Raw genomic sequence first — 24,074 nt, 5'->3', positions numbered from 1 at the left:
CTACTGAGGTGCTCCTGTGCTACAGTCCCTTGGTCTCTGTGTTTTCAATTAGCGAGACATGTTTTGGTATCTTTCATATTCCGGGGAGTTCTGGCTCAGTTTTGGGTCAATAGTACATGTTCACCACTTTATTTCTTCATACTGTCACGGATATTTTAATTTTATTTGCATATCATCCACTGAGGATTATCCTACAACGATGAGTATTAGCCATCACTCATTTATAGACAGACTTTCTTTCAATGGAACAAGTTCGTCGCAAGAATCATATACTATATGTATGTTTGATCTTTTGACAAGTTTTTTGGTGACTTGCCTATTCGTATATCTTGCCTTATTTGCTGCACCCAGGTATTAGTCTAAATTCTTATACCTTATATAGATAATTGTCTACAAATCTATACATCGTAATCAACAAAATCTTGTAAAAGAATGGCTCCGCCTTTATCGGTGGGCTGTATAACCAGAGCACGATTCTGTTGTAAACCTTTTAAAGCTTTGCGTTCCTCTACGGTTAGATTGTCAAAATAAGTTTTACAATTGTTCTTATGTTCCACATTAGTCAACCATTGAAAAGTTTTAATGCTCGAGTTTGTGGAATTTGGATCAAATGAGCTAGGTTGTGTAAGAAAAGGTAGAATATCATTATAGGAAAGCTCATGCTTGTCACCAAAAATTTCACGGAATCTAAGCCCACTGAAATTCACTATGTCTCTGGAGGGGAACAAAAGATAAGCCTTTATTAAGCAAAGAAATTTTACTGTTAGTTAGTGAATGTGACGACAAGTTAAATATAAGATCAGTAGCTATTTCTTGCGGTTTCATTTTTGTTTCCACCTCTTCTCGGGTGGGGTCTAATACTCTCTCTCACCCAACATCTACCTGGAGCCTGCTTTCCCCTAAAAAAGGCTGTTCTCTTGGGAATCAGACTCAGAGGCCGACTGAGTGGAGTAAAAATCTGGTCTATTAAAGCGTCTAACACGTGTTGCTTTAGGCTGTCTACGTTGTCTAAAACTATTTGGGTCACCGATCAACCACTTATATACAAAATGCTGTTTATAATCATTATTTACAATTTCCAACTTTCGTCTCTTAAACGCAAGTATTTCACTATTATAGTTATCAAGGTTAGTCTGTAATCTATCAAACCATTTTTCAGTTTTATCAACAAACAAACAAACATTTATGATAGCTATCAGTAATGTTTTTAATTTCTCGGGTTTAAGCGTGCTCAGTTCATTCCAGACCTCCTCAATAACCAAAAGTAATAAATCAAGGGAGCACTTATTCAACACTCCACACCATCGGCTACAAAAAGATGGATTATTTCGGCCGATGGTGGGGGTTTTGGGAACACGAAATCCCTTTGGGATTTTTTTAGATCTGAAACACTCTGAGACAAACTGGCCGTTCAAAGTTAGATCAGTTTCTCTAGTCTTTAATTTTAACAGCCTATGATAAATGTCAACCGTAGTTTCAGCTGGCAACTGTGAAAATTTTAATTGGCCAAACAGGACTCGCTAGGCATCATCATCAGTCAGGCTGATAAATCTATTCTCAGCCTCTTTCAAGATTTGAGTAGTAGAGAATTGTGCAACTATTGCAATAATATCTCATCTAATACATGTTGCTTTAGGCTGTCTACGTTGTCTAGAACTATTTGATTCACGATCAACCATAAATATACAAAAATGCTGTTTATAATCATTATTTACAGTTTTCAACTTTTGTCTCTTAAATGCAAGTAACTCGCTATTATAGTTATCAAGGTTAGTCTGTAATCTATCAAACCATTTTTCAGTTTTATCATCAACAAAACATTTATGATAGCTATCAGTAAAGTTTTTATCTCTAGTTTGAGCTTGCTCAGTTCACTCCAGACATCCTCGATAATCAAAAGTAGTAAATCAAGGGAGCACATATTCACCACCCCACACCATCGGCTACAAAAAGCTAAATTATTTCGGCTGATAGTGGGGGTGTTGGAAACACGAAATCCCCTAGTGATTTTTTAGATCTGAAATACTGAGAGAGAAACTGGCCATGCAAAGTTATATCAATTTCTCTTTTCTTTAATTTTAACAGCCTATGATAAATGACAACTGGAGTTTCAGCTGGCAACTCTGAAAATTCGAATTGGCCAAACAGGACTCGCTCAGTGTTGTGACTGGATGGCCTCAGCCCAACTCCCGATCACAGATTGGGGTTTTGATCCCCACTGGGTCTTGGGGTATCAGGGATTCCCACTTACTGTCAGTGATTGCCTGTCACTGGCTCCGCCCACTGCGCCGTGGGCATGTAATGATGCAGCCACCACCAAGCTCCTTCTGTCAGCGCTTGGAACCACTTCTTATATACTCAGGCTCCTTCCTCCAGCATGTGGAACCACTTCTGCTGCGTATGCATCAACTAACTGTGGCCACACCTCCCGATATGTGCCGGCTGCTTTATCCTGACCCCTCACAATGGACCAGGCTCTGCACGGTAGCTGGCAGAGGGCTTGATCTTTGAAGACGCTTGGCTCAATCCAGAACAGCCGGAGAACAGAATAGCATTTTGCGCAATTTTGTTGGTCACAGGATTCAGATGCAATCGTAGTCAGGCAAAGATGTTTATTGCTTACAGTCTTGAAAAAGACCTTCCCTCATTTTTAAGGGGTGTAGTATACAGGAATCTTAACAGCAGTCTTGTTCTTACAAAGATATACAAAAATGTACATTTTTACCAGGCACGCAGCCTTCTTTTATGCCACTCCAATACAGATTACCACAGGGGGTAAGTCCGCCCTGTGGTTTCCAACCAATCACCTTAAGTGCATGTGCTGGCCACATGCACGTTTAACATTGTCCCCTATGGACAGTGGGGAGTGGTAACTCCCCTGTGCCCGAGCCCACCCACAAAGCTTGACACACCCTCAGCTCCATCCCGTCTGCAAGGGAAAAGTTTTTCCTCCAAAACGGACTTCCAGGAATCTGCTAAGGGATCAAGTCTGCCACCTCTGCCTGAATATGAGCTCCAGAGGTGGCCAAGCAGGGTCCCCGGGCAGGGTTCCCTGGCCACAGAGGGGCAGACCTTTTGGAGCTCCCTAAAACCACTTAGCTGGCTGCATTAGCCAGCTTCCTATGCACATCCTTATACCACTTTCAGGCATGAGGCTGTATAGGAGGACATTTTATTTCCCTGGAAGTGGGCTGGGGGATCCAGCAACCCACTGAGGACTCTGGATCCTCTGGTCATCTAGAGAAATTACATGTAAGTGCACTTTAACTTTAAATTATACATTTAAAATACATACATTAAATATATATACACCCTTTTGTGCCTGTGCACAGCATCAGGCTTTTACACCCTGCATCCCAGAACCTGCTGTCCTGGCTCAGTGCTGCATATACCTTTTTAAATACATTTAAAACCCCTTTTCTAGTACAGGTGGTAATATGTTTATACATTTTGTTTAAAACAATGTGTTTTTTACTCTGTGTCCCCCAGCGCTCAGCGCTGGGCTTTACTTAACTAGCCCTGCTGGGTCCCTGGGAGCCAAGCTCCCAGTCCACAGCATAGGACACTTAGCTCTGTAGTCTGGGAACATGCCCTTGCTGCAGCAGCTTCTCTGCACTGTAGAGCTGGGGCACTGGTAGCCATTCCCCAAGTGCCCAGGGCAGCATCTACAGCCACCCAGGGAGCCGGCTAGCCCGGTCCCCCTGTGAACCAGCTACCCTGGACAGCCCTGCTGCTGTGCTGCACTGAGAGCCGGCTTCCCTGGTTTCCCAGTGTGTGGCCACTCCGTCCGGCTGCCGTATAATGCTGGCCGCTGGGAGCTAAGTTCCTGGACCCCAAACGGTCACCCCACACAACCTTCCGACCCCCCGCGTGTGGCTACCATGCTTTGCAGTCCGGCTTTGCACAGGGAGCTGGCTAGCCCAGTCCTACCGGTGTGCAGCGCTTAGCCCTGCAGTCTGGGACACTTGTCCCGGCTGCAGAGGCTTTCTACTGCACTGGAGCGCCGGACGACCAGGCAGTCAGCTCGCAGCCTTGCTGTGTAGCTGGGGCACCGGGAGCGAATACATTTTAATACAGCCGATGCTAGCACCGGTAACACACATTTAAATATGGTGCCTAGCGCCCAGTTTATTTTAAAAATGGAACCGCAGTACAGGGGTTAACCCCTTCAGTGCCGTGGAAGCCATTTTCACATGTGGCTAGCCTCCGGCCACAGGCGTCATCATCAATCAGGCTGATAAATCTATTCTCAGCCTCTTTCAAGATATCCTCATCAAACACTCTAGAGGACAGCTGAGACATAATACACACAAGAAAAGGCACCGTGTATCACAACAACAGTAAAGTCATACTCTTCAATGAGCAGACACACAGACTCCCTCAAGCACATAGACCACAAAAACACAAAAATAATTAAACCATATATCACAATAGAAATTAAACAGAATAAACATAATTATGGCTGCTGTCTAAATAAAAAAATGTCAAGAAAACATCAGAGAATTGTGCAACAATTGCATAATATCACAGCTTTAATAAATGCAAATACTATTTGCTCATTTAATAGGCAAGGTGCCAGGGCCAGAGAAATGTCCAATTCAAAACACACCCTAACTATAAAAATCCAATAAAGCCCGCACTCACAGCATCGATAACATCCATTTGGGGTGCAGCCTCAATGTAACCATCAAAAAAATTGAGGTTTGTCTCGGAGTGTTTCAGAGCTAAAAAAATCCCAAGGGGATTTCGTGTTCCCAACACCCCCACCATCGGCCGAAATAATCCATCTTTTTGTAGCCGATGGTGTGGAATGTTGAATAAGTGCTCCCTTGATTTATTACTTTTGGTTATTGAGGAGGTCTGGAGTGAACTGAGCACACTTAAACCAGAGATTAAAAACGTTACTGATAGCTATCATAAATGTTTGTTTGTTGATAAAACTGAAAAATGGTTTGATAGATTACAGACTAACCTTGATAACTATAATAGTGAGATACTTGCGTTTAAGAGACGAAAGTTGGAAATTGTAAATAATGATTATAAACAGCATTTTGTATATAAGTGGTTGATCGGTGACCCAAATAGTTCTAGACAACGTAGACAGCCTAAAGCAATACGTACTAGACGCTTTAATAGACCGGATTTTTACTCCACTCAGTCGGCCTCTGAGTCTGATTCCCAAGAGATTTTGCCCCCGAAACACTAACAGAGAAATTTCTTTGCTTAATAAAGGCTTATCTTTTGTTCCCATCCAGAGACATAGTGAATTTCCGTGTGTTTGTCGACCATTACAAAATGGGGAGGCAGCTTAGATTACGTGAATTTTTTGGTGACAAACATGAGCTTCCCTATAATGAGATTCTACCTATTCTTACACAACCTAGCTCATTCGATCCAAATTCCACAAACTCGAGCATTAAACCTTTTCAACAGTTGACTAATAAGGAACATAACCATAGAGGAAAGTAAAGCTTTACAAGGTTTACAACAAAATCATGATCTGGTTATACGGCCCGCTGATAAAGGCGGAGGCTATTGTTTTTCAAGATTTTGTTGATTACGATGCATAGATTTGTAGACATTTATCTGATAGTACGACATATAAAAGATTGACTTATAATCCTACGAATGAAATCAAAAGCAAAGTTGATAACATTATAAATGATGCTGTCCTCCATTGATGGTTGGCTGAAATATTTGCAAATTGGCTAAAAGTTCAATTTCCGGTGTGTCCGATTTTGTCCACACTTCGCAAGGTGCACAAAACCTTGGTAAAACCTCCTACACGTCCAATAATATCGGCCCAGAAATCTATTCTCCAACCCTTATCACAATACTTGAATGGTTTTTTGCAGGTTTTTTCTGATCAGATTTCCACTTACATCAAAGACACAGGAGATTTCATCTGTAAATTGGACGAGATCCCTTTGTCTATGTTATTCGCTACCATCGATGTTGGGTCCCTCTACACCGTCATCCCTCACGATGATGGTGTAGAGGCATCACGGAAAGCTCTAATGTATGTCCAAAATGTAATACCAATGCCTCCAGTTGAGTGTTTGTTCTCAGATGTGTTTTGGAATAAAATTATTTCCAGTACAAGGATGAGTTTTGCATGCAAGCTTCAGGGCCTGCTATGGGTTAGAATGTAGCCCCTATGTATGCTAATATTTACATGCACTTCTTTGAGCAGACGTACATTCTCGTCAAGTACGTTAAAGATTTTATGTATTTAAAATGCTTCATAGATGATTTGTTTATGATTTGGTCTGGTGATCATGACAGTTTCGTGGCGATGATGAGTGAACTGAATGACCTTCCAACCCCAATTAAGTTCACGTATATGGTCAATAGTGGAAGTGCGGATTTTCTTGATCTGACTGTATTTAGGATTGATATAAAATTGCAATTACTTTGTTTTGAAAGATGAAGGACCGCAACACACTGTTGCTTGCAACAAGTTTTCACCCTGATATCTTAAATCCAGCATTCCTGTGTCTCAATTCCTGCGTGTATTAAGAAACAATAGTGAAACTTATATAGCTGAACTCCAGTTACACAAGGTGGAATTACGTTTCTTACAATGAGGATATTCTCCAAAGGTTGTCCAGTCTTGCCTTGCTAAAGCAAGGAAGAAATTTCATCATGCCCCTGTTAAACAAATGAACCAAGAGAAAACTAAAGAATCATATTATTTTCTCTAGTCTATATGACACTCATGCCACAAGTGTACAGGAGGCAATCCACAAGAATTGGCAGATTGTAAGAATGGACACATCGCTGACATTTAAGACACCTCTATTATCTCTGTGCAAAGGTGCAAGCCTAAGGCAACTTCTAATGAGACCAACGCTATGGAAATCACCATCTAATATTAAGGAAATATGCAGAGGGTGCTTTCAGTGCATTAATTGCATAACCTGCCTGAGCATGAACGTTGGCATTCATTTAAAACACCCCCATACGGGTAGACTGATAAAAATTAGACAGACTTACATGTACTAGTGAGTTTGTGATCTATAAGTAAACCTGCCCTTGCTCCTTGGTATATATTGGGCTCACGACAAGATAATTCCATGAGCGGATGGGAAATCACCGAAGTTCGGTCCGACAAGCACTAACCACAGGGATCAGTAATAAACCCGTGGCAAAACATTTTTTTGTGGAAGGGGACTAACTAGCGTCGTTGAGATGCATGGTCATTGACTGGCAACCGCCGTTGATAAGGGGCGGTGATAGGGAATTGGCACTCAAACGTCGTGAGGCCAAGTAGATCTATGATTTACATACTGTAGCCCCCAAGGGTTTAAATGAACAAATCTCATTTAATGTTTTCTTATAATTTTTATCATTATTTGCCTTTTTGTTAAGTTTGGGCTTGCTGGCTTTTAAACTTTATATTCTTATGTGTATGTGTATTATTGTATTAACATTGGCATGCTGACAGTGAGAGTCCTGGAGATATGTGTTGTGATGTATTGATTAATTCCTTTTTTGATGCTTTAGAGTGCCATGACTTGGTTATTATAATGATAGGTGGGTCTAGAATATTTTTTCTTTGTCTATAATTGGTGTTAATACCCACCTATGTTATGTCACTATTGGTGTTAAGATTATAGTTTGTTAGCGTGATTGGCTCAGCTATCTGATTATATTCTTAGTGGACATACTATTGTGTTGACACGCCACATACACCGCGTTTGCGATGATTCAGGTTGCCTTAGAAACCGGCGCTACTATGCTGCTAGGAGACATCGGAAGCCGGCATGTATGGTGAAATGATGTTAGCACGCTGCAGGTGACGTAGTGGGTGCCCGCCCCACGTGACCTTGCTGATGCATCACTATTCTGTACACAGGTTGGTTGTGTTACAATGAGGCTTGGTACCACTTCCTCCTAAGTGGGTGTGGCATCGCGGGGGTGCCTTCCAGCATAGTCTGAGCATTGACACTCTAATTACTTCGCTCTCACCTGGTAAGTATTGCCTCTGTTATTTAATCTGTTATGTTTGCCTATTAATGTTCAAACTGTCAGATAAGGTGCAACAGTATGTGGCTGTCAGGTTTCGGCCTAGTATCGGCCGTTACTCACCACTGCGCCGAGTTCCCCTGACTTCTCGTGCGGTCAGACGTCTGGTACAGCGGCGGGTGACGAGCTGAGGATTATGCCTTAAGTGCATTATTGTCTGGGTCTGCTCTGTGATTTGGTTTCCTTCATGGACGCAGCCATGGCAGTCTGTATCACTTGACTGACCCTCCATTCAATGGTAGCTCGGTTGTTGTCAGCTGATGCTGTCCTCAAATGATCTGCTACCTCTGGGTATATAACTAGGCTCCGGACAGCAGGAAGTTGCCTGTGCAATGTTGTCGTTACTTGTGTCTGTTTGCTTTCACTACATTCCAGGTTCCCTTGCCATTATAAGCTCGAGTCTCTAAGGGCCTGATTCAGAGTCGGACACTCTGACAGAACGCTCACTCTGAATCAGGGCCGGCCTTCTTGTTTTTTAGAGCGGCCTCCTGGCCGCTCGCATAGCTGTGGGTGACCACCCACAGCTATAGCGAGCGGCCATGATGATGGTCGCGATGGTCAAGACCATCACGACTATCGGGCTTGCGACGAGACACTTGTGGTAGGGTCTCGTTGCCGCAAGCCCCAGAGAGCTTTCAGCTCAAACAGAGCCGAAAGCTCTCCCACTCCTATGAGAACGCCTCCATCTGGGCAGCCACACCCCCGGCCCGCCCACCAAAGGAGGCATGCTGTCACTAAACATCGACAGCACGGCCCCTTTGGTACGAGACCCGGAGTGATGGTTTGCCCGCCGCTATCCAGGTCTCGCGCATGCGCACGATGGAGCCGGCTCCATCGTGCGCATGCGCACTGGGCCACCATCGACCCGCTTGAATCAGGCCCTAAGTGCCATCTCCTTGTGCAGCAGTGCATCAGAACACCTTGCCTGTGTGCCTTTACAAGTGCCAACTCTTTGTACAGCAGTGCGTCAGAACACCTTGCCTGCGTGCCTTTACAAGTGCCAACTCCTTGTACAGAAGTGCGTCAGAACACCTTGCCTGCGTGCCTTTACAAGTGCCATCTCCTTGTGCAGCAGTGCATCAGAATACCTTGCCTGCGTGCCTTTACAAGTGCCATCTCCTTGTGCAGCAGTGCATCAGAACACCTTGCCTGTATGCCATTACAAGTGCCATCTCCTTGTGCAGCAGTGCATCAGGATACCTTGCCTGCGTGCCTTTACAAGTGCCATCTCCTTGTGCAGCAGTGCATCAGAACACCTTGCCTGTATGCCATTACAAGTGCCATTTCCTTGTGCAGCAGTGTGTCGAAGCTGGAATTTTGCGAATGGCCGCCTAAGCGCCATTTTAGATAAACTCACACTTTAGTACATCTGGCGATATTACTATTAGCATCATGCGATTGCATCTGTGACCATCACCATAAGTTACGGCGATTCATCAAAAGCCCATTTCATGACTTTACGTAGTTTGGGTGCTCTGGATAAAGTGTGTATATTATTATAATCCCCCTAAAGGATATATTTCAGAAATGGCTGTACAGTATGTCAAAATTGGATTGCATTAGCTAAACAGAGCAAATGGCCACGTGACAACTAGCCTGTGTAGACAAGCTTCATGGACATAACGTCTGCTCTCCCTCCAGGTGGCCCTGCTCGAATACAGCAAGAGGGTCATTTGTAGCACCTTACATTAGCAGGCTTCCTACAATAAAATACCTTCAAAGCCAAGAGTGTTATCTGAGGTTTGTGTCTTGTAGCTGTGCTAATTTGCATCCACACAGGCCCTGGGAGAACAAAGACCAGTATTTTGGAGCCTGAAAAGGGTGGGGGCTGCTGGGGCATGAGCAAGTCATGGAACTATAAGGCTCAGCATTCCACACTGTTAGGGGTTCACTTAGTTTAAGTGAGATTTGAGTGCACCATTTTTCATACACACATTAATACGCACAATTGCGCTGTTAACTAGTCACATATTAGCGAATGCATAAGATCCTGTATGAAAACGCTGTTTATTAGCTTCATGCGCACGCATCTGCCCCAAGTTAACTAGTGTCTTTACATCACACCCCGCATACTTACACATTACATATTCACATAAAAGGTTTAATAAGCTTTAAAGTAGGGATGTGCAGGCTCGGTTCCGTTCGTTTTTTTTTCCCGAATCTTATTGGGTTTCAGCTGTCACGAGTTTTGGATAGCCAATAAGATTCGGTAAGAAAAACCGAACGGAACCGAGTAGAACTGAGCCTGCACATCCCTACTTTAAAGTATAAGATTTAAGTTTGTTCATTTAGCATAAATGCTGTGAAATAAAGATTATTTGGTAACTAAGGTTTTATACATGATAAGTAAGCCGTGATTGGTATTGTACTGATGCGTACTCTTTCAACAGTATTCTGGTACCATCGGTGTGGAGATCGCATCATGCATTCCCAACTTATGGACTGCAGAGACTTCAAGCAACAAAATGTACATTATATGAACAACTGTTAGGATGTTGCATGAGGCAGGAAACCAGAGACCCCAAGTTGTTAGAGGCTGGGTTGTGTCTATTTGAATCAACCTGTTAAATGCCTTGTAACATCTGCCCTCTCCTTTAGGACCAATGGTATTAGCAACAAACTTCTCTATTGTGTTGTTTATTTCTGGGGGATATAAATATGTGTGCTCTGACCCTGGGTTCCTAGTCTCTGTGCTGAATGCTGATTGACGAGGGGTTTCTTGCTGATGCCTAACATCTGGACCAGAGAGTGCTGCATATGTATAATTGTACTTGGGTCTGTATAATCTCTTTGCGCTAAGATTATATGAGGATCATAGCATGTAACTGCTGTACTTTTACTTGAATAATACTTTGTGCTTTGGAACCACAGATTCTAGGTCTGGATTCTTTATATACTGTATGACTGCGTACACAAATTAGCGTCATCCTTAGAGGTTTATAGGTAGGATATTAGAAGGTATAGGCAGGGGTATAAAGAGGTTCAAAGGCAGAATCCTTAGTTGGGGGCTCATCGTGAAGTCACTTACCTACTCACACGGCACATACGGTTATCGATATCTCAGCAAAGGGTGGAGTGGCCACATGCAGGGTTTACTTGCAACCGCTTTGTGCTGAAAGATCGCTATCCGTTTTCGTGTGAGCCAAGGAAGCTGACTAGAATCCAAGAACAAGAGAGGAAAAAGTTTGTTTTCCTTTGTTGATAGAACCTAATGTTTAAAGTAGGGGTGAGCAGGTTCGGTTTTACTCGGATTTACTCGGTTCTTATCGCCACTTTACAGCAAATTCGGATTTATTATATTGGCTATCCAAAACACATGATAGGCGATAGCCAATAAAATGCCGTTTAAAGATCCGAGTAAATCCGAGTAAAACCGAACCCGCTCACCCCTAGTTTAAAGGGGTGCCGCAGTATTGAGCACGCGGCTGAGTCGCAGTTTTGCGCACAGTAAAGACGCACTTTTGCGGACGCAGCTAAAACATTGTCATATGGTTGTGTGGTAGTCGCATTATTGTGTATGTGACTGGTTGCACAATAGCGTATACATACTTCCGGTTGTGCTGCCACGTGTTTAAATAAAGCCGTTGAGGTTTACATTTTTCAATTGTTATCAATATCTGGGTTAACGTGCATTTTTCTGCGCAGGAAAAAGTGTGTAACAGTGAGTATTTGTTGGTAGGGGTAACTTGTTCCCTACAGTTAGAGGTACCATATGACCTTTAAGGGCTAAGTGCTAGTCGCTCGGTAAGCAGCTTACCGGTCTATACACAGTAGCAGGTGTACATGTTGTCTTTGTTGTAGAGAGGTGCATGGAAGTTGCCTTACTAAATCTGATCTGGGTGTGTAAGTTGCCTTTTTCAAATCTTATCCAAGTGTGTGGGCGCTGCCGTTTAAATCGTTCACAGGAAAGTGAAAGTATCTTGATTGTCTTTCACCAGTTTAAATCTTTATTGAAAAGCGTAGGATTGTCTCAGAATGGGAGCCGCGCAAACAATAGAGATGTTAGACAATGATGTGCTGCTAATGGAAGCGCCGTTTGGATCGGCCCGTCGTATTATGCATACTAAGTACAGTACTTATGCGATAAGTTATTGTGATGTATGGTTTAAAATGACGATGAAGAGTGTTAGACCGTTTCCCAGGATTGGTAGTTTTGATAAAAATGTACTAGATAATGTCCACGATCACATAAGTCTGATGCGCTCCCGAGAGAAAAAGGTAAAATATTATGAATGTTTAAAGTTGTGGCAGCATGAAGGGGATGCGTGGCTTAAAAATGTGCAAGCGACGCAAACTAGCGTTGCGAGCGCATTGCCAGAGAATACATCCACGACGCTAAATTGCAATACGGGCAAGCCACAAAATGGCGCGCACGTGCAGCAAGGTAGCGTTGTGGAGAGTATTACCAGCAGTTCACGCTCACCATCCCCACCTTATGTGGATGGAGGTGCAAGTACAGTTACCAAAAATACCTGTAGTCTACAGATAGTAAGGTTAACGGGAAGTACTAGGGAAGAACCGGTCATGATGATAGATGTAGCTGGTACTGAATATCCTTTCCTTGTAGACACAGGGGCCGACCAGGTCAGTGATAAAATCTCACGTTAATTTACAGGTGACCAACGAGACAGTACCAACAACGGGTGTAACAGGTAAAGTGGAACATTATCCTTTAACAAAGTCCACAGAGGTTACTATTGGGCCGTTGCATACCAGGCATTCTTTCCTTCTGGCTGCTGTGACTCCTACTAACCTGCTGGGTAGAGACTTGTTATGTAATATGGGATGTGTTATATATTACACCCCTGATGGTGTAATTTTAGATATCCCAGAGAGAGTTGCACACGAGGTGCGGGATATGTTGGACACTCCCCAAAGGATAATGCATCACTCTACAAGTTTAAATGAAAATCCATCTCAGGTAGATCAAATGTCCCAAATTCCAGATTCTCTTTGGACTAAGGTTCGTACAGCTAGTGTAGCCAACAGTCCCATCTTCCCGGTGAAGAAGAGTGGTGGGAGGGGTTATAGGCTGGTACAAGACCTTAGATGTGTTAATAAGGTAGTAGAGAGCCAAATCCAGCTGTCATCCTGATGCAGATCCCACCAAATGCAACCCATTTCACTGTCATTGACCTCTGTTCTGCTTTCTTCTCTTTGCCTCTCCACCCTGACTGTCAGTATCTATTCGTATTTACATACAGAGGTGTACAATACACATGGACACAGTTACCCCAAGGTTTCATAGACAGCCCCAGTATCTTCTCCCAGGCATTGCACAACTGTTTACAATCTTTTCAACCTGCCAATGGATCTGTTCTAATTCAATATGTGGACGATTTATTGCTATGTTCTGACTCGTTTATGTCATGTGATACTAAACTTTTGTTGCTTCATCTCTCGCATACAGGACACAAGGTGGCTAAGGACAAACTACAGCCGTGCCAATCCAGAGTAAAATATTTGGGACACTGCCTAACCCAGGGGTTACGACATCTCACAAATGATAGAATTCAGGCCATACAGAACATGACACTGCCGCAGAATCAACAGCAAATTAGTACCTTCTTGGGAATGTGTGGATACTGTAGAATGTGGATCCCAGGTTTTTCTATTTTGGCCTTGCCTTTACAGGAATTAGTCTCTTCCTCAAAGCCCGATCGTGTCAGACACACAGAGGAAACAGAGCAGGCTTTTCTTAATCTTAAGGATAGTCTGACAAAAGCTCCTGCATTGGGAATACCTCATTATGAAAAACCATTTGATTTGTATTGTACGGAAGCCAATGGTTGTGCTGCAGGTGTCCTTACACAAAAACATGGTGATGCCATTAGGCCCGTAGCATACTACAGTACCCAATTGGACACTGCGGCAAGATCACTCCCCACTTGTTTGAGAAGTGTAGCAGCTGCCGCTTTATTGGTGAGTAAAAGTGAGGACGTAGTATTGGGTCATGATATGATTGTCTACACTCCCCATGCTGTATCTGCTCTGTTGAACTCAGCTCAAACCAGACACGTCTCTTCGGCTAGGTTTACCAAATAGGAACTAGCTCTAATCGCACCCGCAAACATCACTGTTAAAAGTTGCAGCACGCTGAATCCAGCAAAGTATTTACCATATGTACAACATGATGTACAAAGGGTGGAAGGAGGCGAGTTGCTGGCGGGAGTTGAGTTCAGTGGACATGATGACACTCACGATTGTATGACATATCTGAATCAGACCTTTACTGCTAGACCTGACATACACGACACACCTTTAGAGAATGTGGATGTGACTTTTTATACGGATGGTAGTTGTCATAGACAAACAGACACAGGTGAATTATGTACAGGTTATGCTATTGTAAATGACACAGACATCATAGAAGCTAAACCTCTTGGTCCTCCTCACTCAGCCCAGGTGGCAGAGTTAGTAGCACTAACTAGAGCCTGTGAACTGGCAGCAGGCAAATCTGCTAACATTTACACTGACTCGAGGTACGTGTTCGGGGTGGTGCACGATTTCGGGGCTCTATGGCGTCTGAGAAATTTTATGACAGCAGCAGGCACACCAGTTGCACATTCCCGACACATAAAACATCTTTTAGAAGCAATCCAACTGCCCAAAGCGGTGGCAGTAATTAAATGTAAAGCCCATACATGTGAGGATGATCTGGTGTCACTGGGCAACAACAGAGCCAATGAAGCTGCAAAATGGGCAGCAGGGTTAAACATGTTTTCTCCCACTGAAAACATTATGTCTTTCCAAACAATTGATATGCTAAAATTAATTGAGATGCAAAATTTGTGTTCAATTCAGGAAAAGTCCATTTGGAAGTCCAAGGGATGTGGGCAAGAGTCCTCCGGGCTCTGGAGGGATGGACAAGGTAAACCAGTATCCCCCAAGGCATATTACCCCAGCCTGGTTGAGGCAGCACATGGTCTGACTCATCTGGGAAAACAAGGTATGTGCAAGTTGGTGAGAGCATACTGGTGCACACCAGGTTTTTCTTCACAAGCAGAAAAGATAGCAATGTCCTGTCTGACCTGCTTGAGGAAGAACATAGGGAAAACGATCCCTACCGAACCGTCCCACATTCCACTGACTGATGGACCTTTCCAGGTGATACAAATTGATTTGACCACCCTGCAGGAATCTTAAGTATGTATTAGTGTGCACTGATGTATTTTCTAATTGGTTTGAGACCTACCCAGCGGCCACTAATACTGCTGCGTTTACTGCCAAGAAAATAGTTCAGGAATTTGTATGCAGGTACGGTATCCATAAAATCATTGAGAGTGACAGGGGTACTCATTTCACAGGTGATGTTTTTCAAAATATGTGTAAGCTGATGGGTATTAATAGCCGACCGCAAGCCAGTGCCAAGGTAGAGAGGATGAACGGGACTATTAAAAATAAGTTAAGTAAAATCATGGCAGAGACTGGACTAGGATGGCCAGAAGCGTTACCTTTGGTCCTACATAGCATAAGGACCACTCCTAGACCCCCTCTAAATCTGTCCCCATTTGAAATACTGTTCGGTAGACAACCTCATTTGATTATAAGTCCACAGGAAGACTTGAAGGGTAGCAACGAGGTAACTGTAAAGTATCTTATATCAATGAGTAAGCAGTTAAAGCAACAGCAGCAGAAACTGAAATTGTTGTCCCATGATATGCCTGAAACAAACTGTCATGATGCTGAACCAGGAGAATATGTTATGATCAGAAATTCATTGCGTTCAGATCGTTTGACTGATTGGTGGGAAGGTCCGTACCAGGTGCTGCTGACAAGTACTACATCTTTGAAGGTGGCTGAGATACCTGGGTCCATTCCACTCACGGCAAAAAGGTCAATCAAACGGGGGAGAAACAAGTCGGAGACAAGGCTGGTGGTGTGGACTTGTCGCTCGCGAGCTTGTTCCGGGAGGATTGAAAAGGTCGTAGTGAGATACCTGAACTAAGAGAAATTTGCAGGTCTTGTTGTGACAATGGACGGGCCTGATGTGTTCATTTTCAGATTTTCTTTTAGAGTGTTCGGGAATATCCAGTTTCTGTGATGGGAGACCGATTGAGGAAATGGGAGCTGATGATAGTGCTGATGGAGTGGAGTCAGGAGGAGTGCAATGTCAATCAGGGGAGTGTCTAACCAATTTTAGTACTGTTATTGTTAAGAGAGCTGTCATTCCAGATACTCGGGGATGGTGTGGAGGTTTATTATCTGAAGATTCCTGTATTTGTGAGCTTTGTGGGTCCCTAGTTGATGAGAACTGTATCCAACGGTGCCAACCTAAATATAACCCGTACTGGGGTGGGTAGCCATTAGAGGATTATCATAGCATGGTAGGCAAAGTGTTAAATCAAACTGATTGCTGGGTGTGTTCACATGTGCCACAGGGACAGCATAATGTAGGGTTGGTGCCATTTCCGCTGAATATCACGGAAATTTTAGAATTACAAAAAGGGAAAACATTGGATGGAAAATTTCTCTCATCCAAACCACCTCATTTCAAACTATATCAATTCCAAGTAGATAGATCACTTTTGTGTTTAAATATAACCAACTCCAATAAACCCGGGAGTTGGGAAGTGACGGGGAATAATCAGACGATGACTTTCCCACAAAGAGCTGATAATGAGTCCATAAACCATGATCTGTTACGCTCAATTAAATCTAGTGGGAAACATTTTAGGTATAAGTATACATTGAGTTCCACCAAAGAAAGTATTGGTAAGGTGCAAGATAGTTATTGTGCTAAAATAATAAAGCAAGAAATTTGCATGTACCAGATGGAAGACCCAGAAATAGGATTGTTTGCAAGGGAAATGTGCTTAATGATAATGATGCATACCATTCCTTATGTTCTCCCTGATAATGTATATTTTATATGTGGAAGAAAAGCGTATAAGTGGCTCTCCCCGAGTTCCGAAGGTTTGTGTTACCTGGGAAGAGTAGTCCCAGAAGTCATGACCCTCACACATGTTGAAATGCTTGGTATACATAAAAACACACCGTCACCATATCTTCACACACAATATGAACACAGAGGCAAACGAAATATGATACCTGGTGACGTGCACAAAGCCACTCAGTTAATTAGTGAGACAACTGGCTTTCAAGTTTTAGTCGCATTGGATCCCACCAGGATCGCTCAGGGTACATTAAACTTTAGATATATTCAGGAACTTGCTAAATTGATAGATAATATCACCGAGATGTACGATGACACATTCAGGTATACAGGGAGAGAATTGCAAGCGTACAAGAAAGAACTGGTGCAACACAGGCTAGTGTTAAATTATTTAACTTCTGTACTGGAGGGTATTGCGTAACATTGGCCACCCAATTTGGAGTAAAATGTTGCACCTATGTCACCAATGATACCAGCGACCCCAAGGAGGTGATAGACTGGAAGATGGATGAAATTCTGCAGCTAAAATGGGAGTTTCGTAAGAACCATAACGCGTCAGTGGCTGAAGTAAGGGAGAAGATAGAAGGAGGGGTTTCATGGCTGAACCCAGTAAAATGGTTCTCAGGTCTAGGAGAATGGGTCCAGGAAATGATCGCCAGTATAGGCAAAGTCTTAATCCTTATACTGATTGTCATCATAATAATTGGCATATGTGTCCGGTGTGTTCCTATTGTGTTGAAGTGTGGAAAATGTAAAAATAGAGTAAAATGAAAGAACGAAATTATGATGGTGGTCAGTATGAATACCGAGGTAAATACAGAACTGCATTACAACCCTGAACTAGGAAATACCATCATTTAATGTATTATATTTAGACATGCATAGAATGTATTATTGAAATGTTATTTTTAAAAACACCTCAGATAATGTAAAGTCTCAATTCCCCTTCAAGACTGCCTTTATAGGACTGGTGTATCACATGATCTTCCAAGATCTGCAGTGTGCGTATAATAGTAGTTTTATGTCTCCACTCAGAGACACATTATTGATGGATTAAGAACCACCTTGTGCCATCCCATAATAACACTAAATAGTATATAAATGTAAGCCTAAATTATATTTTAAAATCAGATTGTGATAGCATGTTGTTCGCTATAAAAGGGTGGACTGTCGAAGCTGGAATTTTGCGAATGGCCGCCTAAGCACCATTTTAGATAAACTCACACTTTAGTACATGTGGCGATATTACTATTAGCATCATACGATTGCATCTGTGACCATCGCCATAAGTTACGGCGATTCATCAAAAGCCCATTTCATGACTTTACGTAGTTTGGGTGCTCTGGATAAAGTGTGTATATTATTATAATCCCCCTAAAGGATATATTTCAGAAATGGCTGTACAGTATTTCAAAATTGGATAGCATTAGCTAAACAGAGCAAATGGCCACGTGACAACTAGCCTGTGTAGACAAGCTTCATGGACATAACGTCTGCTCTCACTCCAGGTGGCCCTGCTCGAATACAGCAAGAGGGTCGTTTGTAGCACCTTACATTAGCAGGCTTCCTACAATAAAATACCTTCAAAGCCAAGAGTGTTATCTGAGGTTTGTGTCTTGTAGCTGTGCTAATTTGCATCCACACAGGCCCTGGGAGAACAAAGACCAGTATTTTGGAGCCTGAAAATGGTGGGGGCTGCTGGGGCATGAGCAAGTCATGGAACTATAAGGCTCAGCATTCCACACTGTTAGGTGTTCACTTAGTTTAAGTGAGATTTGAGTGCACCATTTTTCATACACACATTAATACGCACAATTGCGCTGTTAACTAGTCACATATTAGCGAATGCATAAGATCCTGTATGAAAACGCTGTTTATTAGCTTCATGCGCACGCATCTGCCCCAAGTTAACTAGTGTCTTTACATCACACCCCGCATACTTACACATTACATATTCACATAAAAGGTTAATAAGCTTTAAAGTATAAGATGTAAGTTTGTTCATTTAGCATAAATGCTGTGAAATAAAGATTATTTGGTAACTAAGGTTTTATACATGATAAGTAAGCCGTGATTGGTATTGTACTGATGCGTACTCTTTCAACAGTATTCCGGTACCATAGTCGAGGAGATTGCATCATGCATTCTCAACTTATGGACCGCAGAGACTTCAAGCAACAAAATGTACACTATATGAACAACTGTTAGGATGTTGCATGAGGCAGGAAACCAGAGACCCCCAGTTGTTAGAGGCTGGGTTGTGTCTATTTGAATCAACCTGTTAAATGCCTTGTAACATATGCCCTCTCCTGTAGGACCAATGGTATTAGCAACAAACTTCTCTATTGTGTTGTTTATTTCTCGGGGGTATAAATATGTGTGCTCTGACCCTGGGTTCCTAGTCTCTGTGATGAATGCTGATTGACGAGGGGTTTCTTGCTGCTGCCTAACATCTGGACCACAGAGCGATGCGTATGTATAATTGTACTTGGGTCTGTATAATCTCTTTGCACTAAGATTATATGAGGATCATAGCGTGTAACTGCTGTACTTTTACTTGAATAATACTTTGTGCTTTGGAACCACAGATTCTAGGTCTGGAGTCTTTATTTACTCTATGACTGCGTACGCAAATTAGCGTCATCCTTAGAGGTTTATAGGTAGGATATTAGAAGGTAAAGGCAGGGGTATATAGAGCAGAATCCTCAAGTGTGTCAGAACACCTTGCCTGTATGCTTTACAAGTATCTTCTCCTGGTGCAGCAGTGCTTCGGTACATCTTGCCTGGTGCAACCTCAAGTGCCCAATCCTAGTACAGCAGTGCTTCTTTCTGAAGTATATCACTCGGGCCATCATTTGTGTTGTCTCTATTTCCATGGATATCGGAAGGACCGCGACCTGACTGCTGGGAGCAGCTTAAACCGATATCCCACTTGGAGGGGGTCACTGGTGAACACCTCCCAGCAGGTTAGACTCCACATCTTTGGCCAGGTCTCACCAACATCCGATATTTGTGGATGAGATCATACATTCAGGCCCCTCGCCTCTGATTCCTCCCTCACCCTGGACCTCAGCTTTCAACCCCTCAGAAGGGGTTCCCTTAGTGCCAAGCCTGACAGTGGCGGTTTCTCTACCTTGACAAAGGTCCCACATGGGACCGAAACGTCAGACCTAGCCTGTTTTATGACACTGGTGCTATGTAATAAATAAAGGACTTCTTATTGTTGCAATGGTGAGTGCCCTCCCAGTTTGGATTTTTTCATATACAAGTGGACCTCAAGTTTTTTGATGGTTACATTGAGGCTCCACACCAAATAGATGTTATCGATGCAGTGAGTTCGGGCTTTATTGGAGATATATATATATATACACACACACCAAACGGCTCCAATTGTAGAAAAAGGAACCAGGACCAGCACACCACAAATTACTTGACATTTAATACATCACCATGTATAGAAAGGTACATATACCAACTGAGCACAAAAAATAGAACGGGTAGTACTTAGCACTTCAGAAGCAGCATAATAACCGAGGAGCTATTCTCTAGACCCAGACAAGCCCCGACGGCCGTTTCGTCAAGCTTCATCAAGGGACTACTGACTAGCTGTTCAGAACAGGAATAAATACCTTCAAAATGATAGAGCAATACCACTCACCTGCGCGCAGCAACAGGTGGCACAATCAGGTGCAGGCGGGGTCCACACGCGCGTGCATATCCCAATCCGCCGTTACCTCCGTCACGCTCGGCGCGCCTATTGATGCGACCGAGGTGACCATGGCAACGGCTAACAACAGGACGCCGCAACATAGCACCCGGCCAACACCACAGCCATCATATGCAGGCACAGGGCTAATGCTCACAAAAAACAGTACACACATACATAAATATACGGGTATATATAAATATACAACAAAGACTACATCTATATATAGTGACAACAATTAAAGTATAATCATCTAGAAGCAGCAACAGGTATAATTAGCATTAATCATAGAATATGCATGACATATATAACAGTTGTCACAAAGGGTCACAGAATGCCGAAAACCGGGAGTTTAGAGAGCTCAACCATATGTTAATCATTATCAGCATCAAAACTTTTTTTTATATATTAATTGATGATAAATAACAAAACTTAATAATTTTGACCCAAAAAAGCAGAAAAAGAGAATTCCTCGTTTAGTCCATGGGGAACCATGGTCCCAAGCTTGTAAATCCAACTGCATTCCTGTTTCAGAAGCATCCTATGCCTGTCTCCACCTCTCTTAGGAGGAGGCACATGGTCAAATGGCATAAAGCAAAAGTCATTGATTGTGTGTCCACTTAGAACAAAGTGTCTCGCCACTGGAGGCGTATTGCTTTCTAGCTGTGTGTAGGCTTTTTTAATTGAAGATCTATGCATAGAAATGCGTTCCTTAAGCATGCGAATACTCTTGCCTACATAGAGCTTTTTGCATGGACAGATGATAATGTAGGTTACAAATTTAGTATCACAACTCATTCTGTGATGACGATTGAACACCCTTCCACTGTTAGGATGTGTAAAAGTACTACCCGTACTCATGTATTTGCAATTGACACATCCCGTGCATCTGAATGCTCCACGTTGTAAACTGAGCCAATTGGCCCTATTGGAAAAACGAGAACCAATGTCAGCTGTGGTTATTCTTTCTTTTAAATATCTACTTCTCCTGTAGCAGAAAAGAGGTTTGGATCCACATATTTCTTTTAAAACTGGATCAGTTTGCAGGATGTGCCAGTGTTTTAAAATGGACTGTTTAACAATCCCTGAGGTAATGGAGTACGTGCTGCCGAACACCAACCTGGTGTCGGGTGGTGGCCGTGGTCTGGGTTTTAAAAGGTCCTGTCTGTTTAAGGATAAACATCTCTCTATTGATTGATCAACTTCAATTTTAGAATATCCACGCTGGACAAATTTTTGTCCCATCGCCAATAGCGCCTCATGGAGTTTACTCCTGTCTGATGTAATCCGTGTTACTCTAACAAGCTGAGAAAAAGGTAATCCTCTTTTGAGAGGCATAGGATGAAAACTGGATGCTTCCAGTAAAGTATTTTTATCTGTAGATTTAGTATAAACAGTAGTTGAAAATTGTCCATCAATTATTTTGATACAAACATCCAAATAGTCAATAGTGTCCAAACTGTATTTATACGAGAATCTAATAGACCCTGGCAATTGGTTGAGACTCTCAACAAACTCCTTAAGAGCTGTCTCTCTTCAAGTCCAAAGAAAAAACAAATCGTCAATAAACCTGACATAAAGAGATGTAAGCCGAAAAAAATCTGTTTTGCATAATGTCTCTTCTCATAAAAATACATGTATAAATTAGCATAGGAAGGGGCCATATTGGACCCCATAGCTGTACCCTTTAGTTGAAGAAAAAAAGCATTATTGAACAAAAAATAATTTTTATGCAAAATAATTTCCATCAACAGTAAAATAAACTATGGGTGGACCTACATAATGCGGACTGGAGGAGAGAATCTCTCTAGTGGCATTCAAACCATCTAGGTGTATAATATTTGTATAGAGACTTGTGACGTCAAGCGTCACTAGAATGCAGTTAGTGGGTGGTTGGCCAAAACAAGTTAATTTGTTCAAGAAATCAGTGGTGTCCTTTAAGAAAAAAGGAGTTTTCTGCACATAGACACACACACATACTGATATATATATATATATATATACACACACACATTTATATATATATACATATATAGAAATAGTATCCTCGAGATTCTCGGATGAAGGCACTCACTTTTTTATTGAGACATATTATTCACATTTTTCATATAATTGTTCATGTCAGACACCACATCACTTGTGTCGACGTTTCTGTCTGCAATCAGACCTTTTTCAAGACAAGTGTCTGTTAGATGTGAGTCACAAAAATAGACATCATAAATCACGTCAGAGTGAGTATTTATAGCTCACCAAAGATGCAATAATCGCTGGATCCCAGCCATCCAAGCAGCCTACACGAGTAGCACTGCCAAATGCTATCGCTCACTCTGACGTGATTTATGATGTCTACTTGTCTTGAAAAAGGTTTGATTGCAGACCGAAACGTCGACACAAGTGATGTGGTGTCTGACATGAACAATTATATGAAAAATTTGAATAATGTCTCAATAAAAAATGTCATTTTTAAAGTGAGTGCCTTCATCCGAGAATCTCAAGGATACTTTTGTCTTGAAGTGCACCCTGACCGAATGAATTTCTAGAAAGTGTGAGTGCAGGATTTTGGAATACTATATATATAAATAAATTAGGGGTGTGCACCGGCCACTTTTCGTGTTTTGTGTTTTGGTTTTGGATCTGGATCTTTCTTCGTGTTTTGGATCTGGATTGGTTTTGCCAAAACCACCCTTCCGTGTTTTGGGTTCTGGGTTTTGTGTTTTGGATCTGTATTTTTTTTTAAAAAAGCATAAAAACAGCTAAAATCACAGAATTTGTAGGTTTTTCTGCTCCTATGCTATTATTAACCTCAATAACCTTAATTTCCACTCATTTCCAGTCTATTCTGAACACCTCACACCTCACAATAGTGTTTTTATGTCCAAAACGTTGCACCGAGGTAGCTGGATGACTATGCTAAGCGACACGAGTGGGCGGCACAAACACGTGACCCATCTAGGCGTGAAACTGCAGTGGCAGACAGGATGGCAGTTTGAAAAACTAGGCCCCAAACTGTACATAATGCAAAGAAAAAAAAGAGGTGCAAGATGGAATTGTCCTTGGGCCCTCCCACCCACCCTTATGTTGTATAAACAGGACATGCACACTTTAACAAACCAATCATTTCAGCGCCAGGGTCTGCCACACAACTGTGGCTGAAATGATTGGTTCGTTTGGGCCCCCACAAAACAAGCTGGCAATTAATGTGTCCCTGCACAAACTGGCTCTATGGAGGCAAGATGTCATCCTCATCCTCCTCATCCACCGATTCCTCACCCTCTTCAGTGTGTACATCCTCATCCTCACAAAGTATTAACTCGTCCCCACTTGAATCCACCACCACAGGTCCCTCTGTACCTTCTGGAGGCTGGTCTCCCTGGAAGAGCTGATAATTCATTTTGATGAACATCATCTTCTCCACATTCTGTGGAAGCAACCTCCTACGCCTTT

Source organism: Taudactylus pleione, unplaced genomic scaffold (assembly GCF_031769625.1).
Source record: "Taudactylus pleione unplaced genomic scaffold, aTauple2 ptg000080l, whole genome shotgun sequence".
NCBI classification, from domain to species: Eukaryota; Metazoa; Chordata; class Amphibia; order Anura; family Myobatrachidae; genus Taudactylus; species Taudactylus pleione.
This window is presented reverse-complemented; position numbering follows the sequence as displayed.